General features: G+C 39.9%; 1 long non-coding RNA gene across 1 annotated transcript; it reads left to right on the top strand.

The window, feature by feature from the left end:
- The first annotated feature begins 325 nt into the window (after nucleotides 1-325).
- On the top strand, nucleotides 326-13218 carry LOC117502958. Its single transcript, XR_004558442.1, has 3 exons — nucleotides 326-481; nucleotides 983-992; nucleotides 13207-13218. It is a non-coding gene; the product is annotated as an uncharacterized LOC117502958 (long non-coding RNA).
- Nucleotides 13219-15507: the final 2289 nt, after the last annotated feature.

The following is a 15507-nucleotide window of genomic DNA, read 5'->3' as shown; positions in this document are numbered from 1 at the left end:
TACATCATTATTCCTAACAGAATATAGTAGTGTGGCAGAGGTTTGGAAAATAAAGCACTTTTGACTTATGGTTTTGATAAAAAAAAAATCTGGATAGAATAACTCCATTAATGTCAATTCTGACTGACTTACACACAGTAAAATCACCAGTGTAAAACTAACACTGCCAGTGTACATATGGTCCTACTCTGGTCAGAGTGGGACCTTCTAACCCTAAACCTAACCCTAACCCTAACCCTCATCCACCCCCTACTACCAACCCTATCCTTAACTATAACCTACCCCTACTCCTTCCCCTAACCCTAACCATAACAACTCCGACCCACCTGCTTCACTTTTAATTTTGTGCAGCTGTCACGGAATGTATTAGAATAAATTTGTGCTGCCATCACGAACATTTTGCACTTGTCATGACAATATCATGCACCAATAGATTAATATATATTTCGTGCTGCTGAATCACGACATGCCGTGAGACTGTGTTTCACAGTGCACACATCACATTTCTTGCCCATTACGTGTTACCACACTGCCCGCTCGACTGGGGCATTATATTAACAAACCACACTCTAGATCAAATTTTTGGACAACCCTGATCTTCACATGCCGGTTTGTGACGATTAGAAACTGTGACCTTCTGGGATGCATGTCCTTGAAAGTAAGAATGAGGCTTTAGGCTTTAATATATTTCATCACTCCTTCAAGTTACGTCATTTTTTATGGACATGCATAATTTGTTGTGCCTGAACAGAAGCTCTGATGGACAATTTCAAAACCCATCGGGGTATTCTGACTGCTAATAGTAGCTGCATTGTGGTAATTGGGAGAATCAAATATACAATTTCTGAAAACAAGAGTTCAAGTCTTCTAATATTAGACTTGTTTGGCATATGGTAAGGCATAAGGCTATATAATTAAATGCTATTCTTTCTACCAAGCTGTCAAATGGTCATATAGCCATCCACATTAATGCTTGATGAAGATTGTCTTCTGTCCAACTTTACGCTGGTGTCAATCTGTCCATAGCCCATATGGTTGCAAAGCAAAATCAGCCCTCCATCATGTGAACCAGATTTCAAGCCGTTGCTTCCTCAGCTAACAGAAGCATTATCCTGTTTCTGGATTCATTTAACATATTTACTGAACAATAAAATAAAGCATTTGTTGAATTTCTTTATTTCTTCTATTTCCAGCAATAGATTTAGTGTACTGTCATGGCCACATCTTGGCTTAAAGTCCATGCCATGACAAAAAAAAGTTGTAAAATTGTATGTAGTTTCTCCTCTTACCATTTAGTTCTTAGACTCTACGACAGTTTAGCAGCAGCAGACATCTACCCATCATTTGGAGGAAAAGACTGGAAATTTTTTGTGCTCAGTGTATTGCATGAGAAATATGTAACGTAAGAGCAAGAAATTATGATTTCATCCTGCAACAGGAATGCACATAATAGGTACTCACAGACTCAGAGAAACAATGTGATCTCGCATTTAATAATATTCCCCATAATATTCTTAATGCTTCCTATGTCTGTGAATTTTACTGTACGCTTCCACACATTCCTGGCTGGTTGATGATGTATGGGGGGGGGGGGGGGGGTGTTAGGGTACTGCCAAGGTTCAGGTTCTGATCACTTCTCTACCACTGTACTTACTGTTACTGTATTTTAAATGCAGTCATTTTTTGTATCTCTCTCTCTCTCTCTCTCTCTCTCTCTCTCTCTCTCTCTCTCTATATATATATATATATATATGATAATGGGTCCACAGATCCCGTCTATTTCATGACCATTGCAAAAGAAGACCCCTACTCCCACTTCTGGATGGAGCCGCACAACGGACAGAGAGAGAAAAAAAAAAAAACAGAATCGGGCGGCAAAAAGACAACAAATAAAGCAATATATGTTTTTTATGTATTTTGATGTGAGGACAGCAAGCATATACACATGCATGTCCGTCTGCAGCTCTGATGTCCAGGAGCAGAGTTGTCAACATCTGCCACGTCCCCGTCCATTCAGCGCATAGACCAAGGTGTCACTCTGTGATCAGATGAGATGCGCCTCACCTGCAGGGGGCACAAACCACACGCACACGTGTTGTTGGGGGAGCCGACACTGGCACGCCACATGTGCACTCGGCAACTCCACAGTCGTGGGGCACTTAGACAAATTTCACATCCAGCTCAACAGTGATTGTCTGCTGACTGTTGTCGTGTTAATAGTATGAATGGCCACACATTTTCTAAGTGCCAAACGAGCGGTGTTAGATGTTCGTGTGTGTCAGCTGGAATTTGGCCGACACCTGCCGCGAGAGGGTTTGATGGGTTTGCACAGCGCACACTCTGTCTTTCAGCCGCTGGTGTGCACAAAAAGTGGTAGCAACAGGTGTACAAGGCATTAGAGGCAGCTACGATTTTATACGTATTGCATACAATTCCTGCATCATGTGCACTTTATGTGCAATTTGACCAAATTGGCACTATGTGTGAAGGGGCCCTTAAGGTTAAAAACAAAGAACATTGCCTTTTAACATCAGTGTCATTCTCTGCTCCGGTGTCATAATTGTGTTATGGTGATTTTGGAAAGGAATTGTTAAAAAATGCTGTATTAAACTGGAAAATCATCACACCGGTATTTAGAAATATGTTGAACACTTTTTTGTGGAGTTTACAGAAAACATTATAATGTATTCCTTTTATTACATTAAATTTATAATATCTGCTGATGTAGACCAGAATTGGATCACACAATTAAAAGCACAATTAATGAATGGATTGTTAAAACTGTTATAATAAAAGAACATCCACACTAAGTGTATGTATTTTAACAATGGCAAACACATAAAAAACAGAAACTTGTTGGTTTTGAACAGTCAAAGTAGTTCTTCCACTGTGCATTTCAGAGTTTACGATGTGCAATTGAATGCATCAAGTCATATTATTTGAATTTCTTCCTGTGCATTTTAAGCAGCCCCTTTAAATGTGTTTTTCTTATGATTACATTGTGCTTAACTGTCTGAAAATAAAATGAAATGAAATCAGATGTATCCATGCTTCAGAGCTCAGTCTGTGTTGCCATAACACAATGGATTCCTTAATGTGCACCTTGTAAAGACCTGGCCTCAATTTAGTTATTAGGTTCACCATTATTAATTCATAACCATGGCTTAATTATTGCATGGACTTGTATTATTGATCTTGTGGCCACCCAATAATAAGTAATGGCATGAATTACTATTTTGTTGCCTCTAATTAAGAAATGTGTGGCCACACCTTCATAATTTTCTCACCACTCTCACAGTGGGAGCTCCCTTGTGGATGAAATATTACTGTTACAGCTCAATTGCTCTCTATTACCAAGATTAAATGCTGAAAATTCTAAATTTTATAAACAGTTCGCTTAAGACCCAGATTCAAATGTTATTCATTGTATTAATTTGACATCTTTACTTTTTCATAATTGCTGATTATACTTTTTAAAAACGTACTTTTATTTTTATTATCTTTGCTGATTTTTTTTATAAAGTCATTGCATTTTTTTCAAGGTTTTCTGGAATGTGTTTCGGTAGATCTCTTTTACAATTTTGTGTCTGTTTTAATCTCTGAAGCAACATTTTTCTTTCTTTGTATTCTTCTGTTATATATTGCTTGCTTTATTGTGCAAATAAGAAACTAAACTTTAAGTCCTTACCAACATGAAGAAAATGTGAAGTTGGCCACTTTCTCCATTACCTTCCCATTGATAAAGTCCAGCTCCACGTCTCCTCCTCTGACTGAGCTGATGATGGAGGTGTGTTCATGATGATGTTGGTGCAGTGACTGAATATGTGCACATGGCCCACAGGGAAGTCACTCTGCCAAGTCGCACCCTATTTGTTTTGTCCGTCCGGATGCTGAGGAGCCACCTGCACATGCGCTCTGTGAGTCTCTGAATCCAAGAGACATTATCAAGTGTTGGCTCCTCTGCTCTGTATAGATGACAGCCGGCGTTGTGGAGCGCCTGGATATCAATGATGTTTGGTGTTTCCACAATCATTAACATGGTATCATATTAAACTAGTGGGGAAAAAAAACAACAAAACAAATGCTCATTGAGTAGAGAGACATCACACAAAATTTCAAAGTATCAGGCATGGAGAGAAAATATTGCATGGTTTGTGAAACAGTCATGTTTGTGAATAGTTATTTACCTGAACTCATTTCCACTAAAATGCCCCTTTTCCTAAATATTGCTTAACCGGGATATAGTGCAGCAGATAACAGAATATTTGCAGAGGAATCTTTCAAATCCAGTTACAAGCACCAACATTTGACTGTGTATACCTTTTGGTACATATTTAGAAAAATAACAGTCATTTGAATTTTCAGTAGGGGGCCAAGTAAGGGTCAATTGAAGAACTGCATAGGGGTAAAAAAAAAATGTTCCAATCATATTGAAAGCTACACCACATTATGTGTCTGATCACAAAGATTCCAAAAAGGTATAGTTTGGACTATCTGTGACTGAATGTTCTGGAGTTATGAGGTAAAAACAGCAAGCATGGCGACAAAGGTCTCTTTCAGTTTGTACAGGGGTCAAAAGTTAAAGTTGCTACAGTTATGGTAAAACATGATGCAAATTATTGGTTGAGTTAGTAGGATTTTAAAAGGAACAGTTTGCACCATGTGTCATGCTTAGTTATCATGTTACGGGGTAACATATGTCACGTCATAGAATCCAATGGACGTCGACATTGTTTGACTTTTACTTTGGAGACCAAACATTCAACACAGTCAGAACTATTCCATTTGTTAATCCTATTAGTTCAACCAATAATTTGCACCATGTTTTACCAAAACTGAAGCAACTTTAACTTTTGACCCCTGTACAAACCGAAACTGACCTTTGTCACCATTCTTGCTGTTTTTACCCCATAACTCCAGAACATTCAGTTATAGATAGTCCAAACTATACCTTTTTGGAATCATTGTCATCAGATATATACGAGGGCTGTCAATAAAGTATAGGTCCTTTTTATTTTTTTCAAAAACTATATGGATTTCATTCATATGTTTTTACATCAGACATGCTTGAACCCTTGTGCGCATGCGTGAGTTTTTCCACGCCTGTCGGTGACGTCATTCGCCTGTGAGCACTCCTTGTGGGAGGAGTCATCCAGCCCCTCGGAATTCCTTTGTCTGAGAAGTTGCTGAGAGACTGGCGCTTTGTTTGATCAAAATTTTTTCTAAACCTGTGAGACACATCGAAATGGACACGGTTCGAAAAATTAAGCTGGTTTTCCATGAAAATTTTAATGGCTGATGAGAGATTTTGAGGTGATACTGTCGCTTTAAGGACTTCCCACGGAGCGAGACGTCGTGCAGCGCTCCCAGGCGCCGTCGTCAGCCTGTTTCAAGCTGAAAACCTCCACATTTCAGGCTCTATTGATCCAGGACGTCGTGAGAGAACAGAGAAGTTTCAGAAGAAGTCGGTTTCAGCATTTTATCCGGATATTCCACTGTTAAAGGAGATTTTTTTAATGAAAGACGTGCGGACGGGTCCATGCGTCGGGACACAGCCGGCGCGGTGCGGCAGCACAGGAAAAACACCTCCGTGTTGATAACCATTTGTAAAATCCAGGCGGCTTTTGATGGCTTTCAGTGGAGTGAGTATATGAGAAATTGTTTAACAGCTGGACATGTTCCAACTTGTCCTTAAGGCTTCCAACGGAGGTGTTTTTCCTGTGGTGGAGCGTCGCAGCGGCTGCGAGCCGACGCTGCAATCCGTTTGCACGTCTTGCATTAAAAAAATCTCCTTTAACAGTGGAATATCCGGATAAATGCTGAAACCGACTTCTTCTGAAACTTCTCTGTTCTTTCACGACGTCCTGAATCAATAGAGCCTGAAATGTGGAGGTTTTCAGCTTGAAACAGGCTGACGATGGCGCCTGAGAGCGCTGCACGACGTCTCGCTCCGAGGGTTCAAGCATGTCTGACGTAAAAACATATGAATGAAATCCATATAGTTTTTGAAAAAAATAAAAAGGACCTATACTTTTTTGACAGACCTCGTAATGTGGTATCACTTTCAATATGATTGGAACATTTTTTAATTTTGACCCTGTGCAATTCTTCAGTTGACCTCTACTTGCCCCCCCTATTAAAAATTCAAATGGCTAAATTTATTTTTCCACAATATGTACCAAAAGGTATACACAGTCAAATTTTGGTGCTTGTAACCGGATCTGAACGATTCTTACAGTAATCTGCTGTACTAATAGGTACCAACCTGGTGGGTCACAGCACCTGCACAGAGGACTTATCAACAATCTGAAAACAACATCAAATCACTTCCTCCTAGCCGAATAACCAGTGTACATGAAAAGTTTGATAAAAATTGGCTTAATGTTCTTAAAGTTTCTTCCTAACATACATGCAAACATACATAGAGACCAAGGTGACCACAAGAGCCTCGAGCTCTAATGATACAGTGTGCATATTGCATCATACCGTATCACAGTCAAACATCTCTCTTAGAGAGCAGCAATGTTCTAATGTAATTAATCTGATTAATGGAATGAATGCAGCAGAGAAGCATTTGTTTTTTGAAGTTTTTGAATAAAACTTGCATGCAAATGAATAGAAATATGAACTACGAGGGCTGTTAGAAAAGTATCCGACCTTATTATTTTTTTCAAAAACCATATGGATTTGAATCACGTGTGATTACATCAGACAAGCTTGAACCCTCATGGGCATGCGAGAGTTTTTTCACGCCTGTCGGTTACGTCATTCGCCTGTGGGCAGTCTTTGAGTGAGGAGTGGCCCACCCTCTCGTCAATTTTTTCATTGTTTAGGAATGGCTCAGACTGCTGCTTTGTTTGATAAAAAATTTTTCAAAAACTGTAAGGCACAACTGAGTGGACACCATTCGATAAATTCAGCTGGTTTTCGGTAAAAATTTTAACGGCTGATGGGAGATTTTAGTCTGTAAGTGTCGATTTAAGGACGGCCCACGGCGCCTGACGGCGATCTGCACTCCGAGGCGGCGTCGTCTCGCTGTTTCAAGCTGAAAACTTCCACATTTCAGGCTCTGTTCACCCAGGTCGTCGTCAGAAAACAGAGAAGTTTCAGAAAAAGTCGGCATGAGGAGTTTATGCGGACATTCCACTGTTAAAGATTCACATGTCGGGCCGGACCCGACCGCGGGGGGTCGCGACAGGAAGAACACCTCCGTTGGAAACCTTAACAGACAAGTTGGAACATGCCCAGCTGTTAAACAATTTCTCAGATACTCACTTGTTGAAAGCCATCAAAAGCCGCCTGAATTTTACAAACGATTTTCAACACGGAGGTGTTTTTCCTGTCGCGGCACAGACGGATTTGCGTCGTCGTCACGGAACTGACTCGGCAAATTTGCCCGCACATTCTTTCATTACAAAATCTCCTTTAACAGTGGAATGTCCGCATAAACTCCTCATGCCGACTTCTTCTGAAACTTCTCTGTTCTCTGACGACGTCCTGGGTGAACAGAGCCTTAAATTAGGAAGTTTTCAGCTCGAAACAGCCAGACGGACGCCACCTCCGACCGCGCCGCGCCGATCCGCTTTGTGAGCTGTCCTTAAAGCGAAAGAAACTCCACAACCTCTCATCAGCCGTTAAACTTTTCACTGAAAACCAGCAGAATTTCTTGAATAGTGTCCACTCGGATATCCCTCACAGGCCCTGAAAAAATTTTGATAAAGCAATGCGCGCCGTCTCGAGCAGCGTCTCAGACAAAGGATTTCAGCCGAGAGGGCTGGACCAGTGCTCACTCAAAGCCTGCCCACAGGCGGATGACGTCACCGACACGCGTGAAAACACTCACGCATGCGCACGAGGGTTCAAGCATGTCTGGTGTAATTGCACATGATTCAAATCCATATAGTTTTTTTTTTTTTTTTTTATGAAACTGTCGGTTTCTTTTCTAATAGACCTCGTATCTTCCCTGAAAAAGACACACGTTTCACAGATTGCTTATATGCAAAGGAGTAGTTTCAACAATCACGGTTGGATTCTTTGACTGAAAAAAAATGACTTCACATGTGTTGGTTGACATAATAAAGGCTGAAAGTTATTTTTCTTGGTTTCTGGGGAAATTGTACAATATCCCATTCTGTGTTTATAGAATATGACAGGTGTTTGCAAGTCTTATTTTTCATATTCATTCTTATTGCCTTTGCTTGTTGGACCGTGCGGATTAAAAGAAAAGGAACATTAATGGAAATCAGCACAGGTCATAATTTACATCCTCAGGTCGGTGACGCACATCATGAATCCACTTTGGTTCCATTTCTCATTGTCTCATTCTCTGTCTGTGTTCCTCTCTCTGTCGATAGTTTCTCTGCTACTTTTTTTCTCCTTTTGAATGCGGCTCTCACTTCTGACACTGCACCAGGAAAACACCCAAGAGAGACGTCTCTTTGAATTAAAACTGATCACAAATAAATTAATATTCTGTCCACTTGCACAGGTTGCCAGATTGTAGTGCAGCTTTAGACTATCAATGTACGTCTGTAAAATGTATTTGCCGCTACCACCAGTGTCAGAATTGTTTGATGTAAATACATGGAGATAATGAATTTTATTCCCTGTTTCCCTGAGTGAATGAAATATTTAAAGTCAAGATGTAAGAATGATTATCACTGAGTGATACATAAACTCCACAAGATCACTGCAACAACAGAGCATTTATAGAGGAGATTGTTATTTGTGACTTGGGCCGTGTTTGTAATGTGACATACTAAGTGCTAAAGCATATCAAGATGAGCTGTGAAAAGTCAACTAAACCCATCGATTTCTATTTACTCACTAGATGGAGGACCGCGGTGATCCGCTCATTCGCTGGCTATTGCCAGAGCGCCACCATCTTGGTTAGTGTCAAACAACCAGGAATAAATAGAAATCAATGTGGACATGATCGATGTTATTAAGGGAGTTTCAGGATGAATCTGCATTTTCCGTGCTTTTACTGTACTTACATTTATTCAAACTCAGTCCCGCATTTGTACAGCCAATATTTGTCAAAATAAATACAGAAGAGGATCAGACTATTTATATAATAGAGTTGAATGAATTTGTTAGTCTCAGTCCAGATAGAAAATAATACCATTAGTTTGCCAAACACATTTTGTCTGCCACGACACAAGATACTAGTCTGATCCTTAATTAATTTCATTATGAAGTTAAAGATGGGAAATAATCAGGGGTGAAAGTAAGAGCTTCGCACACTCACATCATATTAAAGACATTAATATTAAAGACTGCTTTGAACCCACCTGCAGCTCCGCTTTTATGGAGCACTTCTCTGTGAAACTATCAAATAAAATAAATAAAATGAAATAGCCACGCCAGCCAGGGTGAAAGTAACATTATTCTATCATTTCTGGACCAAGCTGAATGAAATCTGAAAACACTACACTGGGATATTCAGTATATCATAGAGAAATTAATCTCCTTCGCCTATATTCTTATGTTAGTAGAATATACAATGTCAAAGCGACTGTTATGTGACCCACCAAATTGAGAGAAAAAGCATTTTCATTCTATGAATTTGCTCTGGCAGAATATGTCAGGATGGAAAACCTGATGTGAAGAAAAATCCAGAAGCTAATTAAAAGGGATAAATTGAGACTTATGAAAGTGAGACTTCTAACTGAATCACTAAACGAATGGTGAGATATTTCTCACGACAAATCATTCAGGCAGTAAAACTGAAGTCACTACTTTACAGAATACAGATCGACACAACAAAATAAATCATTTTCTAACCTTTTTTTTTTCAGAAATTTTGGTCATTTCCCCAAAACATTTATATTACATATGATACACACTTTTTACAGCTAACTCCACAATTATTTCACCTGGAACCCTACGTGCCGGCCTGGGCTTTGCGGTCGCAGGATGCGGGACTTCTCTGTGTTCCAAGGATGAAGAAGAAGTCAGCAGGTCAAAGAGCCTTTTCTCATCGTGCACCCACCCTGTGGAACAGTCTTCCTGCGGCCGTGAGGCAGTTGGACTCCGTGGACAATTTTAAGTCAAGACTGAAAACCTATTTTTATTGTCTTTGTTATGAATAGTTTTTATTTTTTTAAAATCTGTTTTATTCTTTTACTTTTGTTTTTAATCATGTATTCAAATTTGTATTTGAATTTTTAATTATTTAATTATATTTTATGTTGAATTGTTTTGTGTGAGGCACCTTGAGACAGCTTTTGCTGTGATTTGGCGCATTATACACTGATTAAATTAAATTAAATTAAAATAATGTAGGGATAATATATGGATAGAGATTTAAATTATTCCCAGCACTTCTGAACTGCCACCTGCAGTACAACAAGTATCCATCCATCATTTTCTAAATCTGCTCATTCCAGTTAAGGGTCATGGAGGCAGTGGTGGAGCCTATCCCTGTTGTCATTTGGGGGAACGGTGGGGCGCAGCTTGGACAGCCTGTTCTGTCGAGATGAGCTTGAGTTGATCTCCCCGTAGCGCAAATCGACAGTTACTTGTGTTGAGGTGATCTTCCTGTTGAGCTGAGCTCCACCTCATCTAATGTCATCTAACAGGTGACCGTATCCCCTTGAGATGAGCTCCACCACACAACTACGCATGCGCACCTCACCAGTCGAACTGAGCTTTGTCTTTACATAACAATACAGTAATATATCTTTTCAGTTTAAAAAACTAAAGACTTGCATGTACACACATCTTTAAAGTAGAATATTGTCATTAGATGACGTGGAGCTAATAGCGACAGGGAGATGTGCATGCGCAGTTGTGCGGTAAAGAGAGGTAGATCATCTCGTTGGGACACCAGCAGCTTATCGCGGGGCCAGTGTACAGATATATAAATAGGGAGGGGTGTTATTTAAAAAAATTTGGAAATCTATAAATGTTTGCATGGAACATGGAAATATACACGGAATAAACCATAGCAGGAAGCAGCAGTGAAGATATCGGGTTCAAAAATTGCCAAAAATATTGACGAAAATGTCATATCTTGAGAACATAGAGACTTGAAATTTGGCTCCAAATGTTGCCTGACCCCAAGTTTATATTCAACTTGTATAGTAGCAATAAGCCTATCTTTTTTTTTTTTTTTTTTAAGAGTAATTGATAAAAACCTAATTTCAGTACAGATGTTATGATCAATTGTAACAAACAAAATCTATGTAGTTTTTATTTCAGGTAAATCAGTTGAGTATAATCATCACATGTAAAGAATGATATGGCCACAGTGAAGTAATTATAAGCAACAAAGTGGTTTTCTACGTCAACAGCACATATACGACACACGCGTTACTTAAAATTTTCAAACGTTCCGTCCATATGGGATTTTGGAACCAAATGACACAAAATTTATCCTGCTATGGTTTATTCCATGTATATTTCAATATTCCATGCAAACATTTATAGATTTCCAATTTTTTTGAAATAACACCTCTCCCTAATATAAACACATTCACACACTCAGTCACACTTACAGTCCAGTTCAAAGCTTTTGGAAATGGGAGGAAGGCAAGAGTACCTGGAGGGAAGCCACACAAACATGAGGAGAACATGCAAACTCCACACATAGTGGACTTCATCAGAAGCAAACCTGGGACCTTCTCACTGTGAAGCAACAATACTAACCAGTAAGCCACTGTGCTGCCCAAATTCAAGAAGGGAACATCCACAAAGATGTACATATCATGACAGGAGTTAAACCGAATGTATTTTATTGGTTGATGTATGATTTGCTTTTGCATAATTCCCTGGCACTAAGCAGGGAATGTCCAACATGTGAGTGAGTCAGCCAAGCTTAACGTGATAGGAACTTCTCATTTTGCAGGGAGGATGCATTTGTACACATACAATGACACATCTCCTTCAGTCACTTCATAATAGAGCACCAAAGTGATGATGTCACAGCCCCTTGACAATCGCTCGTCTGGTTCTAAACAGCTGTTCCTACATGGAAAATTAATGCATTCACAGTAGCCTTGAGAGCATCCCACTTTTCAGATGAGCCAGAACCACAACATCAAGGGGAAAATCCTTGCAAATTGAATCATGTGGAAAGCTGTAATTATTGTCCAGCATGAAAGAAAGAAGTTACAACCTTGTGATAACTGTTGCTGTTCAACATTCTGTTCTACCTGTGTGCGTGCTCAAATTGCCTGCAGCACATTGTATCATTTTTACAATGTTATTGCTAGAAATAATCCAATATGTATATTTATGACTGGTAATAAACAAGTAGTCCAATCAGGTGGTAAAAGCAATGGCTCTGCTATCAAACTAGCAACCTTCCAGTGCATAATTCCAGTGTAGGAAGCTTTGTTAATAGAAATGGTGTCTGCATGTGTTCTGTGTGAGTTTATTCTGTCTCCAAACTAATTAGTTATATACAGGTGTGCACATAACTGGTGCTCATGGTGCTCAGGCATGCTAAAAGTAAATGATGCGTAGCAGAATACATGAAGGGAAGCACTTCTCAGGGAGGGATGTAATGATGACAGACTGTAGGAAAAGCAATCCGATGAACAGCAGCCACCTTTGGAGACACTTGTTGATCTTTCATGCCACTACTTCCACAACCCTGAGTGACACTTCATAAACTGCCAGCACCCATATAACTCAGAGCAGCAGGCTATATTGACAAAGCTGTGCTTTGAACATCCCTGAGAGTCCAGTTTTCTGTGTGCTCTTCAGTCTCTGCTTTTATACATCCTATGTATAAACAGTGGTGGGCACAAATAATCAAAAAGTTAGCTTCAATAACCATTAATCCGAGAACCAAAAAGTTATCTTTTATGACACTAAACCGATAAACTGATAAAAAATGTATCTTTATTACAGATTCGGACGTGGCCACATCAGATTACACTTTTGGCTTCTGATAAATCAGTTTCACTTTCACTTTTTGCTGCTGGCTAAATTCAAGGATCACAAACACATAAGAATGCATGAAAAATGAATGAATAAAAAAATAAAACCCCAAACATTGTCATCATCTTTCAAAAGCAATAAAACACAGTGTTAGAAGTCACAGTTTATCTCGGTATTAGATACACAAACTAAAAAGCTGCTGCTTTTTTCACACATTTTGAACGCTGCAGCTTAAACAACCGAAATACGTCCATTAATGCATTGATTTGACAGAGTAAAAGACACACGTAGTAAATATAAATTCTTACCTGTTAGTTTCAGTGGGATTCATCTGAAGAAATAAAGCGTCCTTTTTTTTATCCAAAACGGAGATCTCCTCTCTCCCATTGAGTCTTGGTGATTAAATGATCCCATCAGCCACAAAGCAATAAAATAAAATAATGTTAAAATTAATCCGTTTTGTTTGTGTCATGTGTACGGTAACAGTGTAACATCCAAAATGAACCTGAACTGCACTACCCACAATACTTCCTGCGTCGACTGGCCAATCACATCTTGCACTTAATGATGATGTCATCAGCAAGCGACAGGCAGCCAGTCTGCCACAAACACACAACAGACGAACTAAAATGTTTGATTTTAGGGTTTACAAATGTCAGGGGTGGACAGTAATGAAGTACATTTACTTCAGTACTGTACTTAAGTACAATGCTGGTGCATTTGTACTTCACTTGAGTTGATTTCTTAAAGGATACTTATGACTTTCACTTCATTACACCTGAATGGCAAATATCATACTTTTCACTTCACTACATTTCTGTTAAGGCGCTCGTTACTTGTTACTTTCAATATCCGATGCCAATATTGTAGTAGTAAAATAATTCCGCCTAGTGGGCAAGTGACATTAAGTTAAGACAAGACCAGACAAGTCAAACCTACGTATTCAGTTACATTAATGTTTCCGTGATAATAATAATAATAATAATAATAATAATAATAATAATAATAATAATAATATTGTTTTTTCCTTCATAATGATTTAAGTAAATGAAGCTTCAGACATAATACAATAGCTTGTAGAATTGAAATATAGGTGTTTTCTCAACTAGAGTTGATGGGATGTGGTGTTATTTTTTAAATGAGACTAAAGCCCCTTTCACACCGGGGGTGCTCCCGGTTGCTCCCAGTTGCGCCGTGCGTCATTATGACGACGCCGCATGGAAGCAACTCAGTGCTGAGATGATGCAGCTCGGCGCCACAACAGTGCAAGGGGCGCAAAGGAGGAAGCAAGTCGGGCGCCGAAAAATTAAACCTGTTTAATTTTTTTTGCGTCCTGTGCACGACACAGAAAGGAAGTGGTTCCAGCGCAAGTCGGGGCAAAGAGGCGTTACCAGGGGTGACTCGGAAGCCAATTTATGATTCCTGCTGTGTTCCATTGTTCCCGCAGTATAAATAACGCAGGATTGTTTTTATACCGTGTACTTAATGCAGTAAAAACTACACGCTAAAAAAAGACCACAGAAAAAAAAAAATGCAGACTGATTGCCAGAAATATCCAGTAAAACGTCCGGACATCTCTAGTCCACTCATGGACGTTCATTCACACATGCACACGTGAACAATTAAAAGAAAAAAAAAAGTCTGGCTGCAGGCATTACTTCCTTGTTCTCTGCTCAAACTCTCACATCACAGTTAAAAAAGGACAAAAAAGTCCTAAGACAGGACATGTCAACATCATGTAGAACTCCAGACATTTCCAGATTTGCTTGACGGTTCGTTCGCACGTGCATCTCGCGGTCAAAGGAGGAAAGAAAAGTTAGTTCCTTTCTCTCCTCAGGCTCTCTCATCACAGTTAAAAAAAGACATAAGTCCAGGACATGTTAACATCAAGTAGAACTCCAGACATCTCCACATTTGCTCAAGGATGGTTCGTGTGCGCGCATGCATCTCGCGGTCAAGGGAGGAAAGATAAACTATAACAGAACTCAGAGCGCAGTCCTGCAGCTCAGCACAACAAGTAGAAGAGAAGTCAGAGTGCACAGTCTGTCTGCAGCCAAACTGTGCACTCTGACTTCTCTGTGCAGAAAACCTGCAGGCTGCGTTCTCACCTCTTCTCTGCCCCCTGCTGCATGCACCTGACGCAGAAATTCCTGCGTTATCATGACACCACAGGAAGCAACTGGGAGCAGCCCCAGTGTGAAAGGGGCTTAACTGAAATTCTACACTGTCTTTTACAGAGGAGACATAATTGTCAGCTCCCAAAGTATTGTGAGCTAACCTCAGCTGCCTCCAAGCGAAAGACTGATTCCAGGATGACATCAAATGTCAAACAACTAAAACTGGAGGAAACGAAGCAAATGTCTCAGAAAAAGGTGAATAGCTCCATCCTCCGTTTCATTGTTCAAGGTCTTCAACCGTTCTCACTTGTAGAACAGCCGCTATTCCAGACCCTCATCCTGGATGTGCAGTCCAATGCTGCTCTGATGTCTCGAACCACAGTCCAACGCAGAATGGAGCCCGCCATGATGGCGCCATGAAGGCAGAGTCAAGGAGGCAATGGGCAAGACTGCCTACATTGCCACAACAATGGCTTGTTGGACTGTGAGGAGGAGGAGC

This window comes from Thalassophryne amazonica, chromosome 2 (assembly GCF_902500255.1).
Source record: "Thalassophryne amazonica chromosome 2, fThaAma1.1, whole genome shotgun sequence".
Taxonomy (NCBI): domain Eukaryota; kingdom Metazoa; phylum Chordata; class Actinopteri; order Batrachoidiformes; family Batrachoididae; genus Thalassophryne; species Thalassophryne amazonica.
Note: the sequence above shows the minus strand (reverse complement) of the source record. Positions and strands in the feature narration are given on the sequence as shown.